This window comes from Pseudophryne corroboree, chromosome 8, assembly GCF_028390025.1.
Source record: "Pseudophryne corroboree isolate aPseCor3 chromosome 8, aPseCor3.hap2, whole genome shotgun sequence".
NCBI classification, from domain to species: Eukaryota; Metazoa; Chordata; class Amphibia; order Anura; family Myobatrachidae; genus Pseudophryne; species Pseudophryne corroboree.
The window spans coordinates 160,916,411-160,931,880 of NC_086451.1; positions in this window are offsets into that span (position 1 = coordinate 160,916,411).

A 15,470-nucleotide genomic window follows, 5' to 3' on the forward strand; every position below is an offset into this window, starting at 1 on the left:
TTGATAAAAATGCACGCTTAGATCAATAAATGCACAGCCAAATGGCTTTGCACAGCCTACACCATTGGACTTAAGTAGAAGACTATTACAAGTGAAACCAATAATTGAAATCTGTAACCACACCCCACCCCCTCAAATGCCAGGCAATAAATTACCTTAAAAACAACAACCAGGCATTCCACAAAGATTAAACTGGGTCTATATCATTCAAAACTTTAAAAAAGTACTTCAAAATCACATACTATGCAATAATGTTTCAATTTGCATTACCCAGCAGAATTAGCTTTGCATATATAGATATAGTGCAGCAGAATATATTGGTGGTTGTAGTCAATTGTAATTACCTGTAGGTGACAAGAAGAGAAGAAACGTCAATTCACAATCAATATCAGCTGAAGATAAATTAACGCTGATTGAACGCTGCTGTTATGTGTCAATTTTATCACGCTTTGATAAAAATGCACGCTTAGATCAATAAATGCACAGCCAAACGGCTTTGCACAGCCTACACCATTGGACTTAAGTAGAAGACTATTACAAGTGAAACCAATAATTGAAATCTGTAACCACACCCCACCCCCTCAAATGCCAGGCAATAAATTACCTTAAAAACAACAACCAGGCATTCCACAAAGATTAAACTGGGTCTATATCATTCAAAACTTTAAAAAAGTACTTCAAAATCACATACTATGCAATAATGTTTCAATTTGCATAACCCAGCAGAATTAGCTTTGCATATATAGATATAGTGCAGCAGAATATATTGGTGGTTGTAGTCAATTGTAATTACCTGTAGGTGACAAGAAGAGAAGAAACGTCAATTCACAATCAATATCAGCTGAAGATAAATTAACGCTGATTGAACGCTGCTGTTATGTGTCAATTTTATCACGCTTTGATAAAAATGCACGCTTAGATCAATAAATGCACAGCCAAACGGCTTTGCACAGCCTACACCATTGGACTTAAGTAGAAGACTATTACAAGTGAAACCAATAATTGAAATCTGTAACCACACCCCACCCCCTCAAATGCCAGGCAATAAATTACCTTAAAAACAACAACCAGGCATACCACAAAGATTAAACTGGGTCTATATCATTCAAAACTTTAAAAAAGTACTTCAAAATCACATACTATGCAATAATGTTTCAATTTGCATTACCCAGCAGAATTAGCTTTGCATATATAGATATAGTGCAGCAGAATATATTGGTGGTTGTAGTCAATTGTAATTACTCAGCAGAATTAGCTTTGCATATATAGATATAGTGCAGCAGAATATATTGGTGGTTGTAGTCAATTGTAATTACCCAGCAGAATTAGCTTTGCAAATATAGATTTAGTGCAGCAGAATATATTGGTGGTTGTAGTCAGTTGTAATTACCCAGCAGAATTAGCTTTGCATATATATAGTGCAGCAGAATATATTGGTGGTTGTAGTCAATTGTAATTACCCAGCAGCAGCTCTACTGCACTCAACATCACCAGTGCTCACAATATATATAATGCTATATACTATGCCATAGTGGTGCTTACTATATAACACCTCCTACTGCGTTCCCCCTGGCAATGAGCATGACACCCAGAGAGTGAAACCCCTGGCAATGAGCATGACACCCAGCACGTGAAACTCTTGGCATTGAGCAGTTTTTGTAAAAGTAATTAGAAGCTTTACAGTAGGGCATAGTGTATAACAGATATTGTGGTGAGTGACATAATATGTTCCAAAGGGCATTAATGTGTTGGGCTTAACATGGTGAAAATTACTGTACTTTTTTCCCTGTGGTGGCCGAGGTCTGTTGGTGCAGGGTCAAGAACTGGGGTGTAAGGTAGTCTTTGCCTGCAAGGCTACGCCCATTTTATGGAGACCATACCCATTTTTGCGAGGTCACGCCCCCCCATCCCGTCCGGAGCGCTCACGCAAATATATTTTTTTTTATATATATATATATGGGGGAGGGGCACAATTTTTAATGCCAATGGTGGCGGGGGGCACGCATTTGAAGCCAAATTGTTTAGAAACACCCCTGCAAGAAAATATCTGCAAATCCAATGTTACCATAAGTGTGGCATATACCTGAGCTTGCTCGCGGGGTGAGAACATCTCCCTAATTGAATTCAGCGATATGAATAGAGGTTGTGCAGCAGCCACAGAAAGGGTTAATCTCTGCAGCTTGTCACTAAATTACATTGTTGCAATTTTAGCTGGGAGCTGCAATAATTACTCTAATACATAACACAGCCAACACTTCTATATTCACACAATATACTGCATGGTGAATATAGAAGTGGTGCTTACTAAACAGCACCTCCTACTGCATTCCACATCACCGCTGGTCACACTCATATCAGGCCCATAATGCTGTATACTATGCCATAGTGGTGCTTACTATATAACACCAGGTGCTGTGCAGTGGTCAAAACACACTAACTGGTCCCATGCTGTTGTTGAACTAAAGGCCTATACACACGATGAGATTCGGTCTATGCTAATAGGTTTAAAAAGGTTACATAAAAGCTACTTTATGTATTTATTCATTAAAGTTTTTAAGTTGTATTTTACAACCATACAATGATATGATATATAATGTATCGTATAATCATTACATAATGTTGATGGCATTGAATTGTCTCTGCCTTGACTAGTGGCAGCAGCTTCAGCACTAGGTGGAAGTGGATCTTGATCTTTCCCTATTTTACCCTCCACCTTTTTGTTCTCCATTTTTTAATGTGTGGAATTATATGCCAGTAATATATCTGGAATTAGACGGTGGTAATGTCTGGAATTAGATACCACTAGATAGATACCAGATATCACTGTGACTGGAATGATGACATATGCACAGTGACAGGACACTACCACAGCACCCTACAGCAGCTATATGCGGCACAAGACACTGGAGTATTAGTAATGTACTGTAGTATACTGAGCACCACAAGACAATGAGCAGTGATACGGAGCACTGATGAGATTACTAGAACTGACACTGAGCAGCCAGATGCAGCACTGGACTATTAGTAATGTACTCTAGTATACTGAGCACCACAATGCAGCACAAGACAATGAGCAGTGATACTGAGCACTGATGAGGATACTACTGAGAACTGACACTGAGCAGGAGAGACACACTACAATTTCATCTTGCGCCTCTTTTTTTATTTATCTTTGCATCATGTGCTGTTTGGGGCTATTTTTTTAAGTGCCATCCTGTCTGACACTGCAGTGCCACTCCTAGATGGGCCAGGTGTTTGTGCTGCCCACTTGGGTCGCTTAGCTTAGTCATCCAGGGACCTTGGTGCAAATTTTAGGACTAAAAATAATATTGGGAGGTGTGAGGTGTTCAGAATAGACTGGAAAGGAGTAGAAATTATGGTTATTGATCTTAATACTATAGGATCAAAATTACCCCCAAATTCAATGATTTTAGCTGTTTGAGGTTTTAAAAAAAAATCACCCGAATCCAAAACCCGAAAGGGTGGTTTTGCCAAAACGCGTCCGTATCCAAAACACAACTGCGGATCCGAAACCAAAACCAAAACATGAAACACGAAAAATGCCCGCTGCACATCTCTAGTTAGGGGAGAAGCATGTAGCCTTGTAGACTATGCACAGCTATATCTAGAAAAATATACGATCTAATCTTTAACCAACCAATGCAAGAAAGTATTTAATGTGAAAATACGAAACACTAGACTAATTGGAGGTGCGCCCTAAAGCAAATTACAATGTTAGGATTAGGGGGTTCGGAAAGACCTCTAGTGTATACACTACTATATACATTTTAAGGTAGGAAGGTACAAATTACATATTCACATTGCATCTATGGGCTGGATTCAAATGTCCCTTTCCTCCCTCAATCGTGCCCGTCAGCAGCTATTCTAATGTTGCTGCCAACGGGTGCGACATGTTTATTTCAGCTCGCTACCCCCAGGGGAAACAAGCTGAAATGTGTGCAAAGAGACCCATTTGGGCAACCAAACGGTGTCTTTTCACGATCGCGCCCATTACTTTATTCAGGTTTAGGTGCTTTGTGCACCTAAACCAGAGTGTAATGGGCGCAATAATTGAGGGCATTTGAATTTCCCTTATATGTGTGTGTGTGATATACACACAGACACACATACTGTATTTCTTTATATAATGGACACCTCAGTTTCTATTCATTCATGTCCTGCCCCCTACTCTGTCAGACCCCTTCCCCTCTACTTTTCTGACCCCAAACGCCACTCATTCTTGTTGAGTGCTGGTGGGCCCATTCAGAATTTTGCTATGGGGCCCACAAAGGTCTAGTTACGCCACTGGGCAGGGTTATAGAGGAGGCGGTGCAAGGCATCCTGGGAACAGTCAAAGCTTTAGCCTGTTGGTGCCTTGGATCAACATCCAACTCTACACCCCGATGTTAGTGTAGTGCCTTTTGGGGTTAAGGTTTTACAGAAAGTTACAGGTTTTTTTAATTTAGTAAAATATGCCCCATTTTAAAGATAGGGCATTTAAATTTGTTGCACCTGTGCAGTACATAGCAGCCTGCAGGGCATGTACAGTGGCTTCATTTGGGTGCACATACATTGCCGGCTCCTGGTCGCAAACTGAAATTATTGTGTGTAAGTGGAATTAGCGGTGTTTATGTCATACAGGGGGGTGGGGGAGGTTTGTGGTTGGCGGGGGGCACGCTGTGCGATTATTATCCTGCATCTATACATACATGCGCTAAAACCTGGACATACACTGATGTACCCACACCTAATATCCATACATACACGCCCTGACACCTGGACATACACCAACATTCCCACACCTGCATCTATACATACACATGCTGACACCTGGACATACACCAACATTCAAGCACCTGCATCTATATATACACGCGCTGACAAATGGACATACACCGACGTACCCACACTTGCATCTATACATACATGCACTGACATCTGGACATACAAGCACCTGCATCTATACATACACGCGCTGACACCTGAACCTACACTGACGTTCCCACACCTGCATCTATACATACACATTCTGATACCTGGACATACACAGACGTACCCACACCTGCATCTATACATACACGCGTTGACACCTGGACGTACACTGACGTACACACACCTACATCAATATATGCATGGATGCAAATGTGGGTACGTCTGTATACGTCCAGTTGTTAGCATGTGTATGTATAGATGTTAGGTGTGGGTACATCAGTGTATGTCCAGGTGTCAGCACATGTATGTATAGATTCACATGTGGGTACGTTGGTGTACGTTTAGGGGTCAGCGTGTTTATGTATAGATGTTGGTGTGTGTATGTCAGTGTACGTACAGATATAGGTGTGTGTATGTATGTATGTATGTATGTATGTATATGTATAGAGGAAGGTGTGATACATACATATAACACATACATGATAGATACATACATATATCACACACACGATAGATAGATAGATAGATAGATAGATAGATAGATAGATAGATAGATAGATAGATACATATATATATATATATATCACAAACATATATGATTCATACATATATCACACACACATACATGATACATACATGAGAAAGACCTGGGAAGGTGATGAGGCCCGGGCCCCCTGCTGATGTTGCGTTGAGGAAGGCAGTGTTCCAGGGCGGATGCCAGTCGGGGAGAGCGCCGCGCAGCCCGGGAAAAATACTGCTGAGGAGCTACATCTGGAAGAGCCCCAGGGAGGGAGAGTGTCACATGCCCCATCCTGCGCGGCACACTCTGCAGGCCTGCACATGGGAAGGGAGGTCTCTGGCCACACATACTCACCCTGCTGCTGAAGCCCCGCTGCTGTCCCCATCAGCGCTCTCCAGCGGGGAGCGGGGCCAGGATGAACCTCAACCTGTGAGAACTATCTTCATGATCAAGAGATCTCATATGCAAGATAAGTATGTGTTGGGAAAGGGCTGGGGAGGGCGGCTGCTCGGGCACACCCTCGTCAAGTTAAGGAGATTTAACTGAGGAAGCACAAGGGAACTCTCGTCTGGGGACAACAACTGCAGGGAGACCACATCTTTTCAGATGAACATGGGAGGGCGGAAGGCTGCCTAATACTGAAGCACCCTCAGACATTAAACCATATGCAACAACTATTGCAAGCATTCCTGGGGGAAGGTCTGCAGCAGACGGATTTGCATTCAGTGATGTCATCCAAGCAGTGGGCCAAAGTTGGCTGGAACCCTCATCTGTATATGAAAAGAGAAAAGGGGCATGCGAGGCATGGCGGTCTTTTGCGGTGCTTGGATAACCCCAAGTTTGCATTAAACACCCCCACCCTCCTTCGGTGTGGGGCTCATGTTGGCCATGCCCAAGCCCCTGAAGCATTCAAGCTGATTTCTTGCAGCAGCTGGGCTCTACAAGACAAGTAAAAGGGTGTGGGCCCTGCAGCACCACCGGTAGTTTGCATACACACATATATAGGACAGCATCTCTTATATGCCCCAGGGTCAATAAAATAGTATCCTTGTCTAGGCTATCCATCCCCTCAGATAAGGCATTTGTCCATGCCGCTACAGCACTACACACCCAGGTCGACGCAATTGCCGGTCTGAGTAAGGTACCTGAATGTGTATAAATGGACTTCAGGGTAATCTCCTGTTTGCGGTCAGCACACTCTTTGAGGGTAGCCGTATCCTGGGACGGGAGGGCTACCTTCTTGGATAAGCGTGTTAATGCTTTGTCCACCCTAGGGGAGGATTCCCATCGTAACCTATCCGTTGATGGGAAAGGATACGCCATAAGAATCCTTTTGGAAATCTGCAGTCTTTTATCTGGAGATTTCCAAGCTTTTTTACATAACTCGTTCAGCTCGTGTGAGGGGGGAAAGGTTACCTCAGGCTTCTTTCCCTTGTACATATGTACCCTCTTGTCAGCGACAGGGGGTTACTCTGTGATGTGCAAAACATCTTTTATTGCCATAATCATAAATCGAATGGATTTTGCCAATTTTGGCTGTAACTTTGCATCATCGTAATCGACACTGGAGTCAGAATCCGTGTCGGTATCTGTGTCAACAAACTGGGATAGTGGGCGCTTATGAGACCCTGACAGTCCCTGCAACATAGGATCAGGCATGGGTTGAGACCCTGACTGTCCCAAAGCTTCTGCCTTGTCTAATCTTTTGTGCAATGAGTTTACACTAGCATTTAAAACATTCCACATATCCATCCAATCAGCTGTCGGCAGAGAAACCACATTCATTTGCTCCCGCTCCTCTCTAATATAGCCTTCTTCCTCAGACATGTCGACACACGTGTACCGACACACCACACACACAGGGAATGCTTTTTCTGAAGACAGTTTCCCCACAAGGCCCTTTGGAGAGACAGAGAGGGAGTATGCCAGCACACACCCCAGCGCTATATAACCCAGGAATAAAACAGTAACTTAATGTTTGCCCAGTAGTGCTGCTGTATGTAATTTGCGAATTATGTGCCCCCCCCCTCTTTTCAACCCTCTTGTCTAACGTGGTATAAGCAGGGTAGAGTCCGGGGAGCTTCCTCTCAGCGGTGCTGTGGAGAAAAAAAGGCGCTGGTGAGTGCTAAGGGAGAAGCCCCGCCCCCTCGGAGGCGGGCTTCTGTCCCGCTTAAACTGTAAAATTGGTGGGGGCTCATACATTTATACAGTGCCCAGCTGTATATATGTTATATTTTTGCGAAAGAGGTTTATATTGCTGCCCAGGGCGCCCCCCCTGCGCCCTGCACCCTTACAGTGACCGGAGTATGTGAGGTGTATGGGAGCAAAGGCACACAGTGCTGTGCGTTACCTCAGTGAAGATCATGAAGTCTTCTGCAGCCTCTGAAGTCTTCTTTTCTTCTCATACTCACCCGGCTTCTATCTTCCGGCTCTGCGAGGGGGACGGCGGCGCGGCTCTGGGACGGACGGCGAGGGTGAGATCCTGCGTACCAATCCCTCTGGAGCTAATGGTGTCCAGTAGCCTAAGAAGCAGGACCTTGCAACTCAGAGAGTAGGGCTGCTTCTCTCCCCTCAGCCCTCGATGAGGGAGTCTGTTGCCAGCAGTGCTCCCTGAAAATTAAAAACCTAACAAAATACTTTCTGTCAGAAAGCTCAGGAGAGCTCCTGAAAAGCACCCAGTCTCCACTGGGCACAGTATCAAACTGAGGTCTGGAGGAGGGGCATAGAGGGAGGAGCCAGTGCACACCCAGAACTAAAGTCTTTCTTAAAGTGCCCATGTCTCCTGCGGAGCCCGTCTATCCCCATGGTCCTTACGGAGTCCCCAGCATCCTCTAGGACGTTAGAGAAAATAGGATTTTAATATCTACTGGTAAATCCTTTTCTCTTATTCCGTAGAGGATGCTGGGCACCCGTCCCAGTGCGTACTGTGTCTGCAGTTATTAAATGGCCCTTAACTCCAGAACATTTATGTGGAGACAACTTTCCTGACTTGACCATCTTCCTTGGATGTTTTCCCCCTGTGTGACTGCTGCCCAGCCTCGGAGGGTTGCATCCGTGGTCCCTAGGATCCCGTCCTGGATCCCAAACCATCGCCCCTCTAGGTGGTGAGAACTGTGCAGCCACCAATGGAGTGAGATTCTGGTCTTGGAAGACAGGATTATCCTCCGGTGCATGTGTAGGTGGGATCCGGACCACTTGTCCAACAGGTCCCACTGGAACACTCTGGCATGGAGCCTGCCAAACTGAATGGCCTCGTAGGCCGCAACCATCTTCCCCAGCAACCGAATGCATTGATGGATTAACACTCTTGCTGGTTTCAGAATTTGTTTGACCAGACTCTGGATCTCCAGAGCCATTCCACTAGAAGAAAACCTCTTCTGTGTCCAGTATCACTCCCAAAAACAACAACCGCGTCATTAGGACCAACTGCGATTTTGGCAAGTTTAGGAGCCAACCATGTTGTTAAAGAACTGTCAGGGAGAGTAGATGTTTTGCACCAACTGGTACCGGGATCGCGTCCTTTATCAGGAGATCATCCAAGTACGGGATAATTGTGACTCCTTGCTTGCGAAGGAGAACCATCATTTCCGCCATCACCCTGGTGAAAATCCTCGGAGCCGTGGACAGACCAAACGGCAACGTCTGAAATTGGTAATGACAATCCTGAATTGCAAACCTCAGGTAGCTTGATGCAGTGGCTAAATGGGAACATGTAAGTAGGCATCCTTTATGTCTACCAAAACCATGAAATCTCCTTTATCCCCCGGACTGGAGATCACTACCCTGAGAGATTCCATCTTGAAATTGAATTTCTTTAGGTAGAAATTAAGGGATTTCAGATTTAAGATTGGTCTGACTGAGCTGTCCGGCTTCGGGACCACGAAGAGGCTTGAATAAAAACCTTCTCCCTGCTGACTAAGGCTGATTTGAACAATTGGTGAGGGGGAACTTCTTGAAACCCCAGTTTGTACCCTTGGGACACTATTTGTAAAACCCACGAGTCCAGGTCCGAATGAATCCAGAACTGACTGAAGAGTTTTAGACGTGCCCCCCAGTGGCGGAACTAGCGAGCAGTGGGCCCATGTGCGACAAAATGGCTTGGGCCCCCCCCCCCATCCCATCCCATCCAAGTCCACCCCCTCACCCCTGGAGAGGATCTGGTGAGGGGGGCCTGCTCAGGGAAGTGGATACCTAGCAACAGTGCCGCAACTAGACATTTTAGCAGTGTGTGCAAGAAACGGCATTGGAGCCCCACCCCTGCATGCAAAACAGGGGCAGTGCGCGCCGTAGGCGCGCGCAAAAAAACATAGTGGCGTGGCTTCGTGGTTAAGGGGTGTGGCCACAAAATAATACCAATTCATAAAACGGTGCACAGTAGTCTCCATTATTCAAATTACGCCGCACAGTAGCACCACTACACCAGGTAGAGACCCTTTTACACCTTACGGCGGACAGATTCCTCTTTTTACACATTACAGCAGACAGCGTCCTCTTTTTACACATTACAGCAGACAGCGTCCCCTTTTTACACATTACGGCAGACAGCATCCCCCTTTTTTACACAACGGCAGACAGCGTGCCCTTGTTACACATAGCGGCAGACAGCGTACATTTTTTTCACATAACGGCAGACAGCCTGCCCTTGTTAAACATAGCGGCAGACAGCGTACACTTTTTACACATAACGGCAGACAGCCTGCCCTTGTTAAACATAGCGGCAGACAGCGTACACTTTTTTCACATAACAGCAGTCAGCCTGCCCTTGTTATACATAATGGCAGACATCGTACACTTTTTACACATTACAGCAGACAGCTTGCCCTTGTTACACATTACAGCAGACAGCTTGCCCTTGTTACACATTATGGCAGACAGCGTGCCCTTGTTACACATTACAGCAGACAGCATCCCCCTTGTTACACATTACGGCAGGCAGATTCCCCCTTGTTACACATTGCGGCAAGCAGATTCCCCCTTTTTACACATTGCGGCAAGCAGCTTCCCCCTTTTTACACATTGCGGCAGGCAGATTCCCCCTTTTTACACATTGCGGCAGGCAGTCCCCCTTTTTACACATAGCTGCAGGCAGATTCCCCCTTTTTACACATAGCGGCAGGCAGATTCCCCCTTTTTACACATTGCGGCAGGCAGTCCCCCTTTTTACACATAGCTGCAGGCAGATTCCCCCTTTTAACACATAGCTGCAGGCAGATTCCCCCCTTTTACACATAGCTGCAGGCAGATTCCCCCTTTTTACACAAAAAGCGGCAGGCAGATTCCCCCTTTTTACACATAGCGGCAGGCAGATTCCCCCTTTTTACACATAGCGGCAGGCAGATTCCCCCTTTTTACACATAGCGGCAGGCAGTCCCAACAAAGAAAGAAAGAGACGAAAGAAAGAAAGAAAGAAAGAAAGAAAGAAAGAAAGAAAGAAGAATTATACTTACCCTCTCCGCTGGCTCAGGCTCCTCGTGCAGCTTGACGATTCCCGGGCAGTAGAGAAGGAGGAGAAGGGAGGTGGAGGAGGGAGCCGCAGCAGCGCTGTGTTATTGGTGGAGGCGCTGCTGCTGCTGCCCCTCTGCTTCACTATAGGCTGTTCTCGGAAGACAGCCTATAGTGAAGCAGAGGGGCAGCAGCAGCAGCGCCTCCACCAGTAACAAAGCGCTGCTGCGGCTCCTTCCTTCACCTCCCTCCTCCTCCTCCCCCCCGTGCCGCTGCTCCTCTCATCTCCAAGCGACCCTCCTCCCTCTTCGTGTGTTACAGAGGCGGCAGCGTGTCTGGTGCTGCGGCTGCTGCCCGTAGTGCCCTGGCCTGATCTGTTCGTTACGACGGGCGGGCGGCGGGAGTCGCAGGACGCAGACCCGACGGGAGCGCTGGTGTGCGGCTGCGGCATGATACAATGAGTCATTGTGACTCATTGTAATGCCGGCGGCTGTGGGCCCTTGAGTGCGGCGGGGCCCCAGTGCAATGCACTGCCTGCCCTGCCAGTAGTTCCGCCCCTGGTGCCCCCCACTGGTGTGGGCTCCTGCAAGAGAGCCCCAGCGTCATGCAGTGGATTTGGCAGAAGCAGAGGACTCTGCTCCTGCGGTCTTGAAGAGGCTTCTTGGAGTCAGCATCAGCATTCCCTTGGTGAATCCACAATGCCCTCCTATCCGAGACTGCCATGAAATTGGCCCGTGAGCACTTGTGCCCGGTGTAGGATTTTTAAATATGTGTAGTTTACTGTATGCAAGGGTTTAAAACCTTTTAGGAACTGAGATCTAAGGTGTATTACATGTAGTTTAAAAAAAACAAAAAAGGTTTATTTTATGGCAGTAGTTTCCAAACTGGGGTTCTTGCACTGGTAGCATAGTTTGGTGGTCCAGGACCAATTAAAATTATTTATACTTTATTAAATTGGCAAAACCATTCCCTCACAACATAACTGAACCTGAGAATGACATGCTATAAACACAATTTACTTAATTTTATATTTTTTTCTGAATTTCTCAATAAAAAAAACTTTGGCCTAGGGGTGCCGTGAAACAAATTTTGATACTATTTATTTATATAGTGCTCTTTCTCCAACAGGACTCAAGGCGCTTGAGATATGGCTTCTGGAACTGAACACAGGATTCTAAATGTGGCTGTACCAAGGACCTATACAGTGGCATTACAGGTTGAGTATCCCTTATCCAAAATGCTTGGGACCAGAGGAATTTTGGATATCGGATTTTTCTGTATTTTGGAATAATTGCATACCATAACGAGATATTATGGTGATGGGACCTAAATCTAAGCACAGAATGCATTTATGTTTCATATATACCATATACACACAGCCTGAAGGTCATTTTAGCCAATATTTTTTATAACTTTGTGCATTAAACAAAGTGTGTGTACATTCACAGAATTCATTTATGTGTCATATACACCTTATACACACAGTCTGAAGTTCATTTAATACAATATTTTTAATAACTTTGAGTATTAAACAAAGTTTGTGTACACTGAGCCATCAAAAAACAAAGGTTTCACTATCTCAGTCTCACTCAAAAAAGTCCGTATTTCGGAATATTCCGTATTTCGGAATATTTGGATATGGGATACTCAACCTGTATTACTTTTTTCTGCTACTGGTTCTTTACCTATGCAAACAAGCATCTGACTTGCCTTTCCTATTGCTTTGTTACATTGCTCACCTGAAATAGTAATACTTAGATAGCTTTCCTCTTGCCATTATAATGCCCTTAATATTATAGTTAGCCTTTGTATTTTTGAGACGTGTATGATTTTGCATTTTTTGGCATTAAATGTTGCCATGTTCTTGACCATTCCTCTAGTGCAGGGGCGGAACTGCCAGAGACAACGGAGTCAGTTGCCGCCGGGCTCCAGCCCTAAAGGGGCTTCCTCCATTGCCCTCCGGCTTTTACGTGCCCTTCCTACTAAATAGACAAAGGCGCTACCAGCAGGGTCTCGCAGTTTGTACATTCCATGCCGTAACACCCTTCTTTCCACCTTTTTAAAGACCCAGCCCAGCAGCCTCGCCGCTGCCACCACCGCTAGCTGCAGCACTGCCAGCGGTGGGGTGCCCCTGCTTCTTCTCACACCACAGATAGCTGGGCAGCACTGCAACTGCCTGCCTGATTGCTCCGCCCCCTTCCGGCTCCCAAGCACCTCTGCTGCCCAGTGATCCAGGAGCCTGCTGCTAGGAAGAAGTGGCCGAGCTTCAGCAAGCGAGTCTGGACACTGGCGGAGGAAGCCATGATAACCAGATAATGGGGAGTGGAGAGCCAGTTCCAAGGTAATACTTTATACAGCTGGTTGAGATCCTGGTCGGTGGATATGGATTCCAAGAAAACCCTGGAGGTGCTTCCTTTCAAGGGAGACACTCTCTTTGGAGAAGACCTCAATAAGATTGTAGCTGATCTGGCTACTGCTAAAACAGCTTGCCTACCTAGTATGACTCCTACCACGCAGAAGGCTAAAAGTACTTTCCCTTGGCCCTTTCATCCTCAAGGTAAAGCGTACCCAAGGTCAGGCATACCCAAAGCAAGCTCATGCTTCCAGACCTGACAAGCCCAGACTGAAGCAAGCCTGGGCTGCCCATCAGCCTGCTTCCAAAACGGACAAGCCTGCCGCATGACGGTGCAGGCCTCCCTCTGGGGGATCCCAGGGTGGGGGGCCCGACTTCTAGGTTTGGCATAATTCTAAGCTAGAGAATTCTGTTTGGAGCTCACCTTGTACTTTGTGAAGAAATAATCAGCATTGTGGCTGAGCAGATACATGTAGTGTGTGGCTGCAAACTGCATGGATCTGCTGCGTTGTAATGCTGATACTTTTTTTTTCAAAGTACCAATAGCTTCATATAATGTTCACAATTTTTATGCAGGATCAAATAGCTCAATAGGTAGGGTATTTGATTAGAATTCAACAGGTTATAGGTTTGAATCCTGGGTATGGTAGTTATAGGTTTGAATCCTGGGTATGGTATAGTTGTTCTGACTGCCGGCATCCTATCACCTGGGATATCATACTAAATAAATGGAGTTGATCAAATTTTTTTTATTTTTTTTTTAAACTAGGGACAATTTCCAGATACTTTTCTTTATAACTGAGATTGCCCCCTGGAACTTCACATCAGTTGACAACTATGCATGAGTGGGCAGTGCTTGCTCTGGATGTGCCGTCATAAAAGAAAGCACAACTGACAGTTATCCTGGGCGTACACTACACAATTATCTGTCAGGCTATCTATCCAGTCTGGATGGATGGAATGAAAATCTGGTAATGTATAGAAGCAAATGTCAATTAACCATTTGCTCCCAAACACTAGAAAAGTGGTCAAAAATGGTCATTACACAAATTGGTTAAACCCAAAATTTAACCAATTTGTTTGAGGGACCATTTTTGTCCATTTTCTAGTGTTTGAGAGTAAATCGTTGATGGTCATTTGCTCACATAGATAACCGGATTTCTATTCCAACCAGCCAGTGTTGGAGATATGGTCTGCCAGATTACATAATGCATATAAGAGACTTATGGTCTGCAGATATACTTATGTGCCCTCTACAGATAATTAGGATGCCTGGCAGTAGCCCCCCTCCCATTTTTGCAATATGGACAAAAGGCGCATGCCTTGTGGGGAAGGGGCATAACAAGATTGGTCTCAGAGAAAGCACATGAGATATGAAGATATATCTAGTATACTTGACACTCAATGGTTTGTGGTATTGCCGGGGTGCCCTCCTTAAATGCATATACAGTCACACATGGCGTGTTTGTGCAAATGGCATATCAGCAGTCAGCACTAACTGGTGACATGCCATTTGTACAAGTAAGCCATGTGTGACTAATATATAAACATACTTTATTAAATAACACCTCAAACTATCATACCCAGGATTCAAACCTATAACCTGTTGAATTCTAATCAAATACCCTACCCATTGAGCTACTTGATCCTGCATCTATTCTAACCTCCAAAAACAGATTCAGTTGCATTTTCCAGCGTGTTTTGTTTGCGCCTTTGCAAATGTCTTACATCGACAAACTTATTTAGTACTATTTTGCAAATAGGGTTACATTGTCGCAACATTGTGTTCCCTAATTGCTTGATTTTTTTAAATGCAACAATTGATAAAGACACCTGATAATTGCTCTGTGGAGTCTTATTTTGTGTCTACTTCTTATCTACATTTAATTCCCTACCTCTAATCAAGGCATTTTTAAATGCTGGGGGCTGCCAGGACGTGAGGCCTACCTAGACTTTAGATCTGAATTTGAAAGTACTTGTGAACTAACTTAATTTCCTACTTCTAAATTCATTCCTAAATTCACTACTTACATTAATCCTGTAGTTGGGCATTTTGAGCCTTCAATTGTGGGCATTGTTTTGTGTCCAGACCAGCAGCTGGTGGTGTGCATTTGCTGGAAAGGCATCGAAGACCTCCGATATGCTGCATCTCCTGATGTGTGTCTCCCTCAAGTGGCTGTCAGCAAATGCATGCTAGACACCCCATTCCAAGCTGATTGTGAC